Source organism: Moschus berezovskii, chromosome 4 (assembly GCF_049115385.1).
Source record: "Moschus berezovskii isolate FMDL1 chromosome 4, NW_MosBer_1.0, whole genome shotgun sequence".
Lineage (NCBI taxonomy): Eukaryota > Metazoa > Chordata > Mammalia > Artiodactyla > Moschidae > Moschus > Moschus berezovskii.
The window spans coordinates 99,869,528-99,888,243 of record NC_142463.1 but is presented as its reverse complement, the minus strand read 5'-3'; the positions used below and the strand labels follow the sequence as shown (position 1 = coordinate 99,888,243).

The 18,716-nt window shown below is 41.9% G+C and overlaps 1 long non-coding RNA gene across 1 annotated transcript in view; it reads right to left on the bottom strand.

Moving 5' to 3' along the window:
• LOC148778103 (uncharacterized) overlaps positions 1 to 18,716 on the bottom strand; it is a 45,625-nt gene that overhangs the window by 8,289 nt on the left and 18,620 nt on the right. The window lies entirely within an intron of this gene.

The window sequence follows — 18,716 nt, the reverse complement described above, 5'->3', positions numbered from 1 at the left end:
GACATAGTTTGAGGTAGAAGGAGCAAATTGAGTCCCACACCCTTTTAATCATTACAGGTAGGGTTGACCCAACAGTCAGCTGTCTTGAGCAGTTTAATCACTCTGTTCTAATAAAGTTTATTTCGAGTGCTGTAATTGAATCCATGTTTTAGATTAGAAAAATTGTTGGAAAAACTGGACTAATTTTTTTTTCTTCCATAACCTTCATTAACTGAGCACATTATTAGGCATTTTACATTTATTATTGTAGTCCCCTCATAACCATTTTCCCAGGTTGCCCAAGGTCACACAGCAAGTTGAAGTACTTAGGTTCAGATCCAGCACTGATAGGCATCCAACCACTACATATACTGTTTATTCCTAAATTATGATGTAGACGTGCTTGTTCTAAGCACTATTTCACTTTGTCCTGTAAGGTTAGTTTTTATTTTTGGAAAAGGTTTTTGTTTTATATATATATACAATTTCATTTTATTGTTTCTATTTCTCTTTCATTTCCTTATCTGTCATTTTTCCCTTTATTCCTTTTTAATAATTTTTACTCTTGGGTTCTTGTTGGCCTTGTCTCATTCTTGGTTTGTAACACATTTTATTTGCTCCTTTACATTTGATCTTAATGTTAACTCAGCATTTTTCTACATCTGATTCATTTAAGATTTAGCAAAATGATTTTTTAAAATAAATCTCCCTCTTTTTTCTTATGTCCTTTTGCTCATTCTCTCCCCCCGCCCCACATTTTCTATTCCTTCCCATTTTACTTCATTTCCCTAGATGCTGCTTTTACTGTTAGACTTACTCATTATTTTTATATCTTATATCTTAATTTATCTTCCCTTCTGTTGATTTCATAACATACTGTGTTCTCTTATCAGTCATGCAGTTATGCCCCTGCTTTAGGGAATCCCTTTACACAATATTACAAACACTACAAGAATTCTTCAAGAACAAGCTCCACTAATTTGTGTTCAGTATTTGGGGCTTCAGCTCTCATTTGTGTTACAGATAGCTCCAAATGTGCCTGTCTGTGCTCACACTGAGATCTAGACCCAGTTATTTTGCTGCTTGTTGGATATCTGTGTTTTGAGTATTCCATAAAACTTCAGTGCACTTAAAACATCTTATTGCCTTTAAAGTTAAAACCTATCCTATGCTTCCTAAGGCATTTCTAACTTTCAGATATCACCTGCCACTCATTTACCTCAGCTGCAAGTCAGGAATTGCATATAACTCCTCAGTTTTCTCCTACTACCTCTCAACTGTTAAAACTTGGTTTTCTTAACCTCCAATATGTGCATCATTTATCACTTCTCTTCTTTTTGGCCTAAGATTCAAGCTCTCGTTCAAGCTCTTTAAGTTGGTCTCCTGCAGCCTCCTTACACATGTCCCTCTTTTATCCCAGTATTACTAAGTTATTAATACCAAAGATTTTCATAAAGAGCCAATCATGCCCCATTTCCTATAGAATACAGTGTGACCTCATATCTTTTTCAGCCCCATCTGCCACTCCCCACCACCTCTGTTTCATCCACACCTAATTCTCTAGCTTTCTCTAATCAGTCAAGTTACCCCGTTACCTTGGCTCGTTGGTACCTACTCTCCAGAACTTTTTGTGTGTGTGCCTTATTCCTTTTCATTTCCAACCTACTAAAGTTCTGCTCATCTCGAAGACCCAGCTCTAACACCTCTTTTAAAGCCTAACATTCTCACATCCTCCTTCCTACCAACCTGAGAAAAGTTGTGGTTTCAAACCTCCCATAGCAATGCACTTGTATTTCCAGCATCAGTTCAGTTCAGTTCAGTTCAGTTCAGTCGCTCAGTCGTGTCCGACTCTCCGCGACCCCATGAATCACAGCACGCCAGGCCTCCCTGTCCATCACCAACTCCCGGAGTACACTCAAACTCCTGTCCACAGAGTCGGTGATGCCATCCAGCCATCTCATTCTCCGTCGTCCCCTTCTCCTCCCGCCCCCAACCTTTCCCAGCATCAGAGTCTTTTCCAGTGAGTCAACTCGTCGCATGAGGTGGCCAAAGTATTGCAGTTTCAGCTTTAGCATCAGTCCCTCCAATGAACATCCAGGATTTCCAGCATAGAACCTACCAATTAAAAATAGCAGTCTGTGTACTTGTCTCCTTGGCTGTATACCATGTGAGTCCCCTAACCTGATTGACAGTCATGTCTTTGACTCATTGACGCTCGATACAGAGACGTGTTGGAGGTACTCAACAAATAACTGTAGAATGAGTGCCATTGAATTATGAAAAACTTATGCACATGTTTTCTGGAACTAGACTGTTCTTCAAGTCATGGATATACACATAATAGAATGGGAAAACATGGGGTAAAATGGTGTAGGCCTAATAAGGGAATTGGAAGGAAAGAGGCACATTAAAAAGTCAGAACGAAAGAGACCAACAGGAAGATAAGGAAGAAAGATAATACAGCAAATGAAATTGGTTCTTTAAGGCAGAAACAATTTCAAGATAAAAGGGTGAAGAGTAGGACGTTGAATCAAATTAGACTTGAAAGCACAAAAGTCAGGGCAGACTGGTCTGGAAATGTTTCCTGTTGACCTCAGGGCCTATGGTTGCTTTTATGTATAATGGATAATATTAAATGAGCTTTTCATGTCACTTAAGTCCTTACCAATTTGTCATCAGACAAAGTGACTCTAGTTCAGTGCTAATTACCTTGACCCAGATGCCATGTAAAGTAAGACCTTATTTACCATGCAAGAAATAAACTGGCTAAGGGTTAGTTTTGCCCAACCGATAGTGGTTTGCACCCGCCCTACTGCTCTCAGGGATTCCCCCACAATTAGTGTAGGTAGGCAGTGAGGTTTGATCTACACTCTAAGGTGGCTCAGTGGTAGAGTCCTGCCATTGCAGGAGCCCCAGGAGATGCAGGCTCTATCCCTGGGTCAGGAAGATCCCCTGGAGGAAGAAATGACAACCTACTCCAGTATTCTTACCTGGAGAATCCCATGGACAGAGGACCCTGGCGGGCTGTATAGTCCATGAGGTCCCATAAAAGACATGACTGAGCAACTGAGAATGCGTGCACACAGAGTCTGGCTCAGTTCAGTTCAGTTCAGTCGCTCAGTCGTGTCCGACTCTCCGCGACCCCATGAATCACAGCACGCCAGGCCTCCCTGTCCATCACCAACTCCCGGAGTTCACTCAAACTCATGTCCATCGAGTCGGTGATGCCATCCAGCCATCTCATTCTCCGTCGTCCCCTTCTCCTCCCGCCCCCAACCTTTCCCAGCATCAGAGTCTTTTCCAGTGAGTCAACTCGTCGCATGAGGTGGCCAAAGTATTGCAGTTTCAGCTTTAGCATCAGTCCCTCCAATGAACATCCAGGATTGATCTCCTCTAGAATGGACTGGTTGGATCTCCTTGCAGTATAAGGGACTCTCAAGAGTCTTCTCCAACACCACAGTTCAAAAGCATCGATTCTTCGGCGATCAGCCTTCTTCACAGTCCAACTCTCACATCCATACATGACCACGGGAAAAACCATTGCCTTGACTAGACGGACCTTGGTTGGCAAAGTAATGTCTCTGCTTTTTAATATACTATCAAGGTTGGTCATAACTTTCCTTCCAAGGAGCAAGCGTCTTTTAATTTCATGGCTGCAATCAGCATCTGCAGTGATTTTGGAGCCCAAAAAAACGAAGTCTGACACTGTTTCCACTGTTTTTCCATCTATTTCCCATGAAGTGACGGGACCAGATGCCATGATCTTTGTTTTCTGAATGTTGAGCTTCAAGCCAACCTTTTCACTCTCCTCTTTCACTTTCATCAAGAGGCTTTTGAGTTCCTCTTCACTTTCTGCCATAAGGGTAGTGTCATCTGCATATCTGAGGTTATTGATATTTCTCCCGGCAATCTTGATTCCAGCTTGTGCTTCTTCCAGCCCAGCGTTCCTCATGATGTACTCTGCATATAAGTTAAATAAGCAAGGTGACAATATACAACCTTGACGTACACCTTTTCCTATTTGGAACCAGTCTGTTGTTCCATGTCCAGTTCTAACAGTTGCTTCCTGACCTGCATACAGGTTTCTCAAGAGGCAGGTCAGGTGGTCTGGGATTCCCATCTCTTTCAGAATGTTCCACAGTTTATTGTGATCGACACAGTCAAAGGCTTTGGCATAGTCAATAAAGCAGAAATAGATGTTTTTCTGAAACTCTCTTGCTTTCTCCATGATCCATACTGCAGTATTTAAGATGCTTTTGCACAGTCCACTTCTCAGGCCATGATCTGCTGTTTCCAGAAGAGGGCAGCAAAATTCCAATCTGAGGAGTTTTCACCACTTCCTCAAAGTGAAGCAGTATTTCCTTGAGAGGAAAACAACTGTACTGTAAAGAGAACAACAGCCCTTAAAAATTAATGATCTTTTAGGTGACAACAGATGAGGGAAATCCCGTTACTATAAATGCCATAACAAGCAGTCACTCATTTCAGATATTTTCCTTCTCTGTAATCTGAAGAAAATAATTGGGGCTGTTTCTTTAATCTCATTTGACCTGTGTAACTAGAACCCGTCCTCTCATCCACAGCCAGTTTTTCCATTTAACCCCAGATTTTTACATCTCACGCTGCACTGGTTTTTTAACAAAAATGGTTTCAATAGAAAAGTAAGATGTTCAGGCCTGATTCTTTCCATTTAAGATGCCTGGCTAAGTCCAAGGAATGATTTCTGAAGGTGTCCAAATGTCTGTCATGGAGTTTGTCTGTGCCATTTGGAGCAAATACTATCTGTATCATCTCTATCTGATCTTTCTTATTTTTTATTATTTCAGTTTGTTTTAAAATATCCTTGTGCTTTTAGACTTTCTAAGGACTCAGCAGCTAACGTTTAAACTGATCTTTTTTGTTGTTGTTTTTGAATTGTTCTTAATAGCATATATGCCGCGGTCACCGTTTTACAGATAAATTTTCTCATGTGTAAGCAGAATAGCTGCTCTTTGCTTAGAAAAGTGCAGGGAGGTGCCTCAGATGACGAGAGTCCCGAGGGGTGGGTATTTTCCCTTTCCTAATAAATGATAGAAGAGCTGATTCAGAATCTGATGCTTTTTTGGTCTGCTCTACTGCAATTGGAGATGGGGTAGAAAGACTTCCAGTTACAGGTTTTCATTTTCTTCTGCTTTTGTTGGTTCATTTCTGGCTCTTGCACTTTTGAAAAAAATGATCTGTTTCTCGCTCTACCCCCGTTTTGCCACCTCCAAGTCAGAGTCTTCTTTCCATTCCAGCTAAACCTCTTCCTGTTCTTAAGAATTACATCACATTCTTGGCTTGCTGTAGACCAACACCCCCACATTGGCACCAGGGGGTGTATGGGCCTTCTTTATTGGTTGAACGTTCTTGTCTGGTGAACACACAATATGTCACTCACTTCCTGACTTCCAGCCTTGGCTGAATTTGTCTTGGAAAAAAAGAGATTGTCTCAGATTTTTGTTTATCATTCCCCTTTACTTTGGCCATATCCTTGGAATGAGCAAGATTTTCCCAAGTAGCAGCCATGTTGAAGGCCTTTTGAAGTAGAGGGTATGTGTGCCTCAATGAATGAGCTGTCTACTTAGTTGTTCCTAATTCTTTACTTCACCCTCACTTTCAACCCAGTCTAATCAGCATTGGCTCCCACAGCGTTGAAGGGTTGAAAGGGCTTTCACTAAACACAGTAATCTCCCCCACCCCCCAATATTACCAGAACCAATGGATATGTCCTTCTCTATCTTACTTGACTCTGCACAGCTTCTGATACTATTGACCTCCTTGACAGACTCACCATCTTCCTTCGGTTTCCACAGTTATTATCTTCCTGCTGTAATCGTGGCTCTTCAATATCCTTTGCAAGTTCCTCTTTCTCTAGTGTTGTTGTTCCTTAAGACCCATCCTATGTCAGTCTCTTTCCTTTACACTTTCTCTGAGAAGTCACATCCCCTTTCATGGCTTTTGTTGAGATCTCTATGCCAATGACTTCCAAATCTCTACTTCTCCTACCTCCAGACTCACTGCCTTCTAGAATCTCTCCACCTGGAAATTCCTGAAACCATATTAGCACACTCCTTCAAACTGTTCCTACTCTAAATATATGTCACAAATCCACCCAGATGCTCTAGCCAGAAACCTAGGGTACATTCTTGATTACTCTTTTGCTCACCCTCCACCTTCCATCAATAACCAAGTCCAGTAAAATCTAATCCTTTAGATTTACCCACTTACCTTTATCCCTATCTGGCCTAAGTGATCACCTCTGGATTTCTGCAGTTCTTTGCTAGTTTCTTGCCTCTAGCTTTTCTCCCCTTGGATCATTTTCTACCAATCACCAGAAAGTTTTTTATACATGTAATTCTGATAAATTCACCTCCTCTGTTTAAGCAAGTTAAAATTTACTTTCTTCCCACTGTCCTTAGGCTAGAGCTCAAACTCCTTAGCATGGCTTATAAGCTCTTTGTGATTGGCAACCTGCCTACCTGCCGTCAGTCTGTGCTCCACTCCCACTGGATTCCAGTGTTTCAAATATATACCGCTTCCTCTTGCTTCTTGACCTTCACAAATACTCTTTCCTTTCCCTGGAATGCTGTATCAGAACCTCAAACATACCTAGTCTAAATTCTACCCCCAAATTGTCATTTCTCTGATTCCTCAATCATAATTGAATTTGGACTCTTAATTCTAAATTAACTCTTGAATTAAAACCCAAATTAATCTTATCCCAGCTGATGTATATCTTATTTCTCTGAAAAATACCATCCAAGGGTATGTTCTAATGAAAAATGTATTTGAACTAATTAACTTAGATCAGGATTGACTTTTACCATTGCTGAATATAAACTGGAACATATTTTTTAAGTTACTGGGATGTTTCCTTGATGATTATTCATCATGACATTCTGTCTTTGGAATTTTTTGTTCATTTCCAGTTGGCTTCTACTGCTGTCCTGTCTTACCTCTCAACACTTCCCCTCTAGTTACCCTGCACTTGCCCCTCATTGGATCCAGTTTGCATGCAGTGGTAGCTGCTGTGGGGCTGCGGTTAAATAGAACTGCTCAGACTGCAACAGGAAAGCCCTGAATCGAAAGCAAGGGAGAGGAAGCACAAACCGATACCCACCACAAAGCTGCTGAGTGCCCAGCATGACCCAAGCCGCACCCTCTGATGAGGAGTCTTGTGGAGGAGTAAGAAGCCACAGAGTTTAATAAATCATCAGCACAGCCCGTTCTCCACTTCCCGTGATCCAGCCTTCCTGGGTTACATGAATGTCACCAAGTTCTGGCCTAGGAAAGTGGGTGATGGCAGAATAGCCACCAGAGAAGTAGGGGGTAGGGGAAAGCCCCTCAGATGAATAACTGTGGACCATTTATCTCACTGTCCATAGGGTCCAGCTCTGTAAGCAGAAAGAGCCCTGGTATATGAGTGTTTCAAAGGAGCTGTCTGCTTAAGTGATTCCCAGATGTAGGTTCCCATGTTCCCTGAAATATCTTTCCTACCTGTCTTAAAAGCTGCTTAAAGTACTGGCCAGTACTTTTTTATTTTATAGCTGAAGATAAGGTCCTTGTGAGATACAATCAGAGAGCTTTAAATTCATGTCAAGGTATAAATGACTATTTTCAGATTCTCTCCTGACTTCAATGGAGGGAGAAGGGAAGGAGGAGAGAGCATCACAGATGTATTTCCCCTACTTTATGAATTAGCCCATGCCTGCCCTGGTTATTTACGTTTGTTGCCTTTGCTGTCAAAGGAGATGCTATGGAGAGGGAAATGGCAACCCATTCCAGTACTCTCGCCTGGGAAATCCCATGGACAGAGGAGCCTGGCAGGCTACAGTCCATGGGGTCATGGAAGAGTCACACGTGACTTAGCGACTGTCCCGCAACAGCAACCCTGTGGTAGCCAGCCTCCAGGGAGGCCCTCAGTGACCCTTGCCTCTATTCATACCCCAGGTAGTCTCCCCACACTGAATCAGAGCTGAGTTGTGTGGCCAGTTAATGAAGACAACTACATACAACTTCTGAGGATAGGTCGTAGAAGTCGTTGTGGCATTTGCCTTGTTCTCTGGGCTCACCTTTCTGGGAAAGTGAGCTGTCATGTCATGAGGACATTCAAGCAGCTCTGTCAAAGGGACCACGTGGGAGCAAGGGAGGCCAGTACCATGTGACTTGCTAGCCATGTGACTGAGCTACCTTTTAAGCAATTCTCCATCCCCAATCAAGCTTTCAAATGATTGCAGTCAATATCTGAATAAAACTCATCAAAATAAAAAAACAAACTCCTGAGCCCACCAAAATCCCAGTCAAAACCACTGAAACTATAAGAAAATAAATGTCTATTGTTTTATAAAAAAAGGAAACACTTAATTCTTCAGCAGCCAGAATTCTAGGGAAGGAGATGAAAAGTGTGGAGGAATGTGTAGTAACTAGATCTCGATTTTAAACACTGGTGAGGTTGGGAACTCCTCAAAATTGCAGAGTCTCACAGTGACTCAGTCCTTATTACCTCAGAATCAGGGAGGTACTGGGCCCCCGCTTTTGCAACTGGAGAGGCAGAGGATAGAAACCAGGGGTTGCCATCTTGGTCTGCAGGAAAAGCTGTTTTGTTTGGCTGGAAGTGGGCACTTGTGTCTTCACAGAGTGCCAGACTCACACTTCAGATAACAGAACAGGAAATACGGTTAGTGCAGCAGGGAGGGGAGAGAGAACTTACTGTGTACCCAAGACTAAAGTTACCCTGGGGCCTCTCTGCATCACACTTTTCTGTCCCTTAAGCAGGGGGGACTGACTATGGAGAGCACTGGGAAGCAGGTGAAACGTGTCCTGGAGGTACATCTGTTTCTCTTGCAGCATTCTTACCCTTCTTGTCAGGTTCAGCGTCTTACTTTTCTTCAACCCAGAAAATCTTCCAAGATCTAGATTATCAATGAAATTTAAATGGAGGAATATGGGCATCTTGATAGGAGGTGAGGGAAAGACTTCTGGAGTGGATGGACCATCTCTCTCACAAGGCCAGAGCCACAAGTGGTAAAATGTGACCTTTGCTTTAGTAACCCCAAAAGCAGTGAGTTGGAAGGGATCCTAATCAAGTAAAAAAGGGAATGGAGTTGTAGTCAGATGACTTTGTTTTGAAACTCTCCTCCCTCATTCCTTCCTTTCCTCCCAGAAAGGAGAGGGGAAGAGAGCCATAGAATAGAATGCTCCTTGAAGCTCAGAGGAACGGGGCCAGCTTCCCAAGTCTGAGTGCTCTGCCCAGGGTCTGCCCACTTTTTTCAGCAATCAAGAACATTCGTCCTGCTAAACCCTCAAGTTGTGTTTAATAATTATCTGTGATCCAAGCTGCAGGGGCAGAGTGACTTTGCTCCCCTGGTGCCATCTTTCAGCTGGTAACCTGCCTTAATACATTCCTGTCCTTAAGGAAATTCATAATATGAGTACAAAGAAGGGGAGACAAGGAGTGTGAACTAATTTCTGAAACAAACTTACTTATGAAAGAAGAGAGAGAGGTTAGTTAGAGGGCATGTGGAGTAAAGAATGGATTTTTTTTTTTTTTTTTTTGATGAAGAGAGGTTTAGGGATGTGCTGCACAAAGAGTGTAGTGAGAGATCTTGAGCAAGTTACTTCATTCCTAAACATTGCTTGTTTCATCTGGGGAAAACAGGAGAAGTTTCTATGAAGATTACAATTAAAATCAAACCCACGGTAACAGTTTGCGCACTGCAAAGCCCTTTCAAACATGTTAATTATTGTACCTATCGTCATCTGGTGACTATACAGATGAGTAAGCCCTGGTCACAGCTGTTTCATCTCTGTCTCTTATACCCTGTATGACAGAGCTGTGAGGAAGAGATGAGCTCTTGAGTAGGCAGGGCCAAGACACACAAGGAAGAGGCTAATTAATAGTGGTGTGATATGTTCCTTGTCATGCTTTGAACCTTTGGGGGATGGTGTCTGTGTGTGTGCACATCCCTGTATGCGTCTTACATGACACTTGGCCACCAAATACTACTAAATGTAGCCTGCTGCTGCTGCGAAGTCGCTTCAGTCGTGTCCGACTCTGCGACCCCAAAGACGGAAGCCCACCAGGCTCCCCCGTCCCTGGGATTCTCCAGGCAAGAACACTGGAGTGGGTTGCCATTTCCTTCTCCAATGCGTGAAAGAGAAAAGTGAAAGTGAAGGCGCTATTCTTCACCTTTCACTGTATTCTCATTTTAATTAACTTATCTATTACTTTCACTTCTTATTTTAAAAATAGATACATTTTAGATCTCTCCAAAAGGCTCTAATTTAGAGAGAACATTTTTAGTAATTAAAACTACCCTTCTTGAAATGCAAGGGAATGTACAAATAACATTTAGATATGAATTTTTACTTAGACAAAGGAGCATTTTCCTAGAAGTTACCTGCTGTTAATCCACAGCTTTTGTAGGAAGGGTTAGCCTCTTATCTTTTCTGGCTATTTGCAGTATTGCATTATAATTTTGCTTTGAAGCAAAATTGGCCACAGTAATCATGAGTCCTTTACCAAACACTTCCCATCAACTCTACCGAGTATCACACCCTCAGCGAAGCAGTCTATCCTCATCATTTGCTTTTCCCCCTTCTTTGAGCCATCTCACCCCCATTCCTAGACAATTTGCAGTAAAATTATCCTGCGAGTTCCACTCCCACATTTCCCCTCCCTTTCCCATGTGACTTTCTAACATCAAGGTGATTTATGCCTTCATTTCTTGGTGCACCTCTTTACCTATCCCTTATCATCCCTCCTCCACTCCTTAGGCCGTATTCCTCTTCCCTTGGCCCCTCTGCACTGCCAGCATTTATTACTGCAAATCCCTCAGGCCAATCCGTAGCATGCTCCTTCATGCATTACACGAACAAATGTTTTGAGGGCACTGAACAGAACAACCTGGTGTCTTTTTCCAATAATGAATGAAAATAGCTGTATTCAGATATAATTTATGTACTGTAAAGTTCACATGTTTAGTGTGTACAATTCAATGGTTTGGGCTTCCCTCGTGGCTCAGTGGTAAAGAATCTGCTTGCCAATACAGGAGACACGTGTTCAATCCTTAGGTTGGGAAGATCCCCTGGAAAAGGAGATGGCAATCCACTCCAGTATCCTTGCCTGGGAAATCTCATGAACAGAGGAGCCTGGTGGGCTACAGTCCATGGGGTCACAAGGAGTTGGACACGACATAGCAACTGAACAACAACAACAATTCAATGGCTTATAGTACATATGTAGAGTTTTACATCTATTACCTTAATTAATTTTAGAACATTTCATTATCCCCCAAAGATATCTTATACCAGTTAATAGTCACTCGATATTTTCCCTCACCACTTCACCCTTTGCTGCTGCTGCTGCTAAGTCGCTTCAGTCATGTCCGACTCTGTGTGACCCCATAGACGGCAGCCGGCCAGGCTCCGCCGTCCCTGGGATTCTCCAGGCAAGAACACTGGAGTGGGTTGCCATTTCCTTCTCCAATGTGTGAAAGTGAAACGTGAAAGTGAAGTCGCTCAGTCGTGTCCAACTAGTAGCGACCCCATGGACTGCAGCCCACCAGGCTCTTCTGTCCATGCGATTTTCTAGGCAAGAGTGGAGTGGCTTCACCCTTTTGTGCCCCCTAATTCTAGGTAACCAATAATATACTCTTTCTTTTTATAGATCTGCCTCTTCTAAACATTTTACATAAATGAGATCCATACATTAGTGGTCTTTTGTGACCTTCTTCTCTCACCTACATAATGTTTTTCAGGTTCAACCATATTGTAGCATGTGGTATCTGTCCTTCATTTCTTTTCATTGCCAAACAATGTTCCATTGTATGGAATATTTTCGTTTATCCATTCATCTGTTGATGGACTTTTAGGTTGTTTTCATTTGGAGCCTATTATATGAATAAAACTACTATGAACATTTATGTGCAAGTTTTTGTATGGACATAAGTAGTTTTTTTTGGGTTTTTTGTATGGACATAAGTAGTTTTTTTTTACCTTAAGGTAACTCGACTTATAGCATTTAAAGGGGCTGCCAAATTGTTTTCCAAAGTGGCTGCACCACACTTCTTATTTTCTCATAAGCAGTATATGAGGGTCCCAATTTCTTCATATCCTAACCAAAATTTTTAATGTCTGCCTTGTTCATTAAATCTAGTCTAGTGAGTTAGAAGTGGTATCTCATTGTAATTTTCATTTTCATTTCCTGAATGACTTCATGTGGTTATTAGCTATTTGTATAAGCATTTTCTTTGGAAAAATATCTATTGTAATTACTCATTTTTAATTGGATTATTTGTCTTTTTATTATTGAATTGTAAGAATTCTAGAATCAAGTCCCTTATCCAATTTATGATTCGCTCCCATTCTATGGGTTTCCTTTTCACTTTCTTCATAGAGTCCTGTGGAACACAAAAGTTTTTAATTTTGATCAAGTTCAATTTATCAATCTTCTCTTTTATCACTTGTGCTTTTGCTGTTGTCTGTAAGAAATAGTTGCCTAACTCAAGGTCACAAAGATTTCTTCCCATGTTTTCTTCTATAAGGTGAATAGTTTTAGCACCTACATTTAAGCCTAAAGATCCCTTTTGAGTTAATTTTTATGTATGATATTTGGTAGAGGTCCAAATGAATTCTTTTGCATGTGGATATTCACTTGCCCCAACACTATTTGTTGAAAGGACTGTTCTTTCCCTATTGTCTTGACTTTTTGTCAAAAATCAGTTGTATCACTTTATAGATTACTAATTCTGTTTCATTGATTTATATGTTGTTGTTGTTGTTCAATCACTCATTCATGTCTGATTCTTTGCAGCCCCGTGGACTGCAGCATGCCAGGCTACCATGTCCTTCACCATCTCCTAGAGCTTGATCAAACTCGTGTCCATTGAGTTGGTGATGCCACCCAACCATCTTGTCCTCTGTCATCCCCTTCTCCTCCTGCCTCCTATGTTTCCCAGCATCAGGGTCTTATCCAATGTGTTGGCTCTTTGCAGCAGATGGCCAAAGTATTAGAGCTTGAGCTGCAGCATCAGTTCTTCCAGTGAATATTCAGGATTGATTTCCTTTAGGATTTATTGGTTTGATCTCCTTGCAGTCCAAGAGACTCTCAAGAGTCTTCAACACCAGTTTGAAAGCATCAATTCTTCATCACTCAGCCTTCTTTATGGTCTATTTCACATCCATACACGACTACTGGAAAAACCATAGCTTTGATTAGATAGACCTATGTCAGCAAAAGAATGTCTCTGCTTTTTAACACACTGTCTGGGTTTGTCATAGCTTTTCTTCCAAGGAGCAAGCATCTGTTAATTTCATGGCTGCAGTCACCATCACAGTGATTTGGGAGCTGAAGAAAATATGTCTGTCCTTATTCTCGTACCACACTTTTTAAAAATGATTACAGGGTATCTGTTTGCAATTTATTTATTTATTTTTGTCTGTGCTGAGTCTTCGTTGCTGTGCCCAGGTTTTCTCTAGTTGTGGTGAGTGGTGGGCTACTCTTTGTTGTGCATGGGCTTCTCATTGCAGTGGCTTCACTTGTTGCAGAGAACAGGTCCTAGGGCATGTGGGCTTTAGTAGTTGCAGCACGTGAGCTCAGTAGTTGTGGCACATGGGCTTAGTTGCTCCATGGCATGTAGGATCTTCCTGGACCAGGGATCGAACCTGGGTCCCCTGCATTGGCAGGTGGATTATCATCCACTTTGCTACCGGGAAGTCCCACACTGTCTTGATTACTGTGGTTTTTCAGTTAGCTCTGAAATCAGGAACTGTGAATCTGCCAACTTTTGTTTTTCAAGATCATCTGGCTATGCTTTTGTTGTTTAGTTGGTTCACTTTTTAATTTGTTTTTTAATTAGAGGATAATTGCTTTACAGTGTGCTGGTTTCTGCCATACAACAATGCAAATGAGTCATAATTGTGTGTGTGTGTGTGTACACACACATATACAGATATTTGTATGTATATATGCCCTCCCTCGCTTTTGAGCCCCCCTCCCCCTGTCTCATTCATCCCACCCTTCTGGGTTGCCACAAGATGCCAGCTTAGGCTGTGTTATTTAGCGGTGTCCCACTGTTATCTCTTTTACACACAATAGAGTATGTATGTCGATGCTGCTTTCTCAGTTTGTCCCACCCTCTCCTTCCCCCATTGTGTCCACACATTCTTTATCTGAATCTGTGTCTCCATTGTGTGTGTGCTCAGTTGTGTTGACTCTTTGCAACCCCATGGACTGTAGCTTGCCAGGCTCCTCTGTCCATGGAATTTTCCAGTCAAGAATATTGGAATGGGTTGCTATTTCCTATTTCAGGGGATCTTTCCAATTCAGGGATTGAACTGGCTTCTCTTGCTCCTCCTGCACTGGCAGGCAGATTCTTCACCACTGGGGAGTCCAAGTCTCCATTCTTTCCCTGAAAATAGGTTCATCAGTACCATTTTTCTAGATTCCATATACATGAGTTAGTATATGATATTTGTTTTTCTCTTCCGGACTTCACTCTGTATCATAGGCTCTACCTTCATCCACCTCTTTAGAATGACACAAAATTCATTCCTTTTTATGGCTAATATTCCCTTGTATATATGTATCACAACTTCTTTATCCTTTCATCTGTCAATGGACATCTTGGTTTCTTCCATGTCCTGACCATTGTAAATATTGCTTCAATAAACACTGGGATACATGTGTCTTTTTGAATTGTGGTTTTCTCAGGGTATGTGCTCTGTAGTGGGATGCAGGGTCATAGGGTAGTTTTATTCCTAGATTGTTAAGGATTCTCCATAGTGGTTGTATCAGTTTACATTCCCACCAACTGTGTAAGAGTTCCCTTTTCTCCACATCCTCTCCAGCATTTATTTGTAGGTTTTTTTTTTTTGATGATCGCCTTTCTGATTGGTGTGAGGTGATACTTCACTGTAGTTTTGATTTGCATTTCTCTAATAACAAGTGATGTTTTTTGAGCATATTTTCATGTTTATTGGCCATCTGTATGTCTTCTTTGGAGAAATGTCTGTCTAGGTCTTCTGCCCATTTTTTATTGGGCTATTTGTTTTTCTGACATTGAGTTGTATGAGTTGCTTATATATTTTGAAGATTAATCCTTTGTCAGTTGCTTCATTTGCAATTATCTTTTCCCACTCTGAGGGTTGTCTTTCAATCTTATTTATTGGCTCCTTGGTGAATTTTAGGATCAGCTGAAATTGACAAACTGACCCTAAAATTCAGTCCCCATTTTTAATAAATTATTAGAACATTTTCTTTCATATTTAAGATGAAATTGGATATGAAGGACCAAGCAGGTTCACTGTGGAATTGTGAAAAGCAGGGTGGTCCTTTGAAAGGGAGACCAAACTGATGGAGGAGGGGAATACAGGAGCCAAAAAGTTTGGTGAACTTCCCACCCTAGTGAGAGGAATGTTTGTTCAGTGGAGGCAGTTTGATCTAGCACCAGGGGACGTTGTGAAAGATAATTGAAATTGTTAAGTCCATTGATCTCCCCAGAAGAAAAAAAGATCTCTAAGTAAGCAGTATTGTTGGTTTGTTGATTCTTACAGAAGAAGATTCTCATCAAACTAGGCAGAATAGCTGGCCCTTTCTTAGAGATGTAAGACAAGAAAAAAAAGAAGAAATTCCTCCCTGTCTTTTCTTACCTCTCTCTGTGGCCAGGCCTAACATTTATCCATTATTGTTCCCCTTCCCCTTTATAACTTCCCTGAAAAGAGAGGGAGGGGAGGGAGAAAAAAAAGAAAACCATACAGGGAGAGAGGGCTAGAGATGCTGGGTAGGTGAGGAATCCTGGAGCACTGAAAATGAAAGATCTTTAAGGTCCTGTTGGGCTTCCCCAGTCGCTCAGGTGGTAAAAAATTCACCTGCAATGCAGGAAAGCTGGGTTCAACCCCTGGGTCAGGAAGATTCCCTGGAGAAGGGCATGGCTACCCACTGGAGTATTCTAGCCTGGAGAGTCCCATGGACAGAGGAGCCTGGTGGGCTACAGTTCATGGGGTCACCAAGGGTCGGACAGGGCTGAGTGACTACACAACAACAAGGTACTGCTAACAGAGCCCACTATGGAATGTGACAGTATATAACAAGAGGTGTGGGGATGTGCATATTCTTTCACTCAGGAATCCAACTCCTGATAGCTTATCCTAAGGAAATAAAACATGAAAAAATTGGGAGTGGCAATGTTAATGAGGATGTTATTTATAATAGCACCAGCTGAGACAACCTAAATCTCTAAAATAATTGTTTTATGACACCATAGTATTGTAAAGATGGTAGATTATCATTCCAGCTCCGTGATCAAAATATCACCTGAAGGGCATCACATCCCACTGCATTCTCTACCACCCCGGGTTCAAGTCACATAATCTCTCACCTGAATTATTCCAGGGGCCTCTCAACTCATTTTTATGCTTTCACCCCAACCCCTCACGTACTCTTAACACAGTAGTCATCAGAACCCTTTCAGTCAGTTCAGTTCAGTCGCTCAGTCGTGTCCGACTCTCCACGACCCCATGAATCACAGCACGCCAGGCCTCCCTGTCCATCACCAACTCCCGGAGTTCACTCAAACTCATGTCCATCGAGTCGTTGATGCCATCCAGCCATCTCATTCTCTGTCATCCCCTTCTCCTTCCGCCCCCAATCCTTCCCAGCATCAGAGTCTTTTCCAGTGAGTCAACTCGTCTCATGAGGTGGCCAAAGTATTGGAGTTTCAGCTTTAGCATCAGTCCTTCCAATGAACACCCAGGACTGATCCCCTTCAGAATGGACTGGTTGGATCTCCTTGCAGTCCAAGGGACTCTCAATAGTCTTCTCCAACACCACAGTTCAAAAGCATCAATTCTTTGGCGATCAGCTTTCTTCACAGTCCAACTCTCACATCCCTTTAGAAAACTTTAACTTGACTATCCTCTGTGTAAAAGCTTTCACACCTCCCCCTCATTTAGTATAAAGTTGAAGCTTTTTGTTGGTCCCAGACCCCGCCGCCATGGCCCCCACTCTTCTCTGACCTCATCTGATACCGCTTTTCCTCTTTCACTCTCCACTCTGGCCATCTAGGCCTCCTTACTGCTTCCTGAACACATCAGCCCTTCTCCCGCCTCTGTGACTTGGAAACCCCTCTTCCCTCTTCTCCCAGATATCCGTTTGGCTTGTTCCCTCACCTCCTTCTCTGCCCAAATGTTGCACATGAGACATTCTTTCCCTGAACCGTTATATAGTTTGGAATCGACTTGTACACACTGCCATATTTAAAATGGAATACGAACCAGGACCTGCTCTATAGCACAGGCAACACTGCTCAATGTTATGTGACAGCCTGGATGGGAGGGGAGTTTGGGGAAGAGTGGATATATGTATATGTATGACTGAGTCCCTTAGCTGTCCACCTGAAATTGTCACAACATTGTTAATCAGCTATATGCCAATACAAAATAAAAAGTTTAAAAAATTAATAAAATAGGGGAAAAAAATTTTTAATTGCTTTCTGTCCTCACCCACCAGCTCCCAGTACTTCTCATTTCCCTTCCATGCTTTATGCATCTCCATTGTACTTATCACCTTATCTGATTTATTTATTTGGGTTACTACCTGATTCTCCCCATAGGATCTGTGTGCTATGGGAGGAGGGATTTATGTATGTTGCTCATTATTGTCCTTGACTGCCTGGCATGGAGTAGCTGTTTAATAAATATTTACTGAATGAATGAATGCATCCATAAAAGTAGTAACGATGAAAACTGGACTGTGATTTTGCAAGTGGGAAAATACAAAGATATAAACTGTGAGGGGCACAGTGTCAGTGGCATTGTGGTACGGGAGGCACCATCTGGGAGCTAGGGAATTGGAGAGACCTGGACTCGAATCCTGCCTCCACCACTTTCCAGCTATGTGACTTTGGGCAAGCAGGCCTAATCTCTTAGTTTCACACTCTCTGAAACAGACATATTGACTCCCTGTTAGCGATGTGAAAATTCAGTGAGAAAATATAAGTGAACACATAGCACATAATTGGTGCTCTGTGAACCTTAAATTCCCATCTTCTCCTAAGGAAGGCTGAATACAGTGGAGAAGAACTGGGTGGAAGGATGCAAAAGTAGAAATAGTTGGGTGTGTCAAACAGAGGGGTTGAGAATATTTAATTTTATTTATTTGACATAATCCAGTCCTCCCTATGCATGGGTATGTGAACAGAGGGGTAGACTGGGGGCAGTGGAGAAGTTCTCCCAGGTATCTCCTGGGTCTGGTTTTCACCACTGACACGTACTAGATGTGTGACATTAAGTAAATCTAACCACTCTGGGCCTGTGTCCTTAACTATAAAATGAAAAGGTTGAATTGAGTAACTTTTAGTGCCATCAGTACTTACAATTTCATAATTCAAATAGGCAAGTCATTCCACCTGGCTTTGCCCCACTTCAGCCCAGCCTTACTCACATGTGATGGCCAGATGTTTCTAATCTTAGGCATAAAAGACTCTATTCTTTGGTTTTCAGAAGCCAAAAGAAACTGGAAAGTTTAGGAAAACTGCTAAGCAGATGAACTTTCCTTCTCTCTGGTTCTTAAATAGCAGCATTCAGATTGTTCAAACTTAGAAAATATGAAAAGCAAAGCAAAACAAATATTCACCTTTGGGTTTGAATCAACTATGTGAAGTTTGAAGCCATGAAGGAAAGTGTATGTATGTGGTTTTATTTTATTTTTTTAGCAG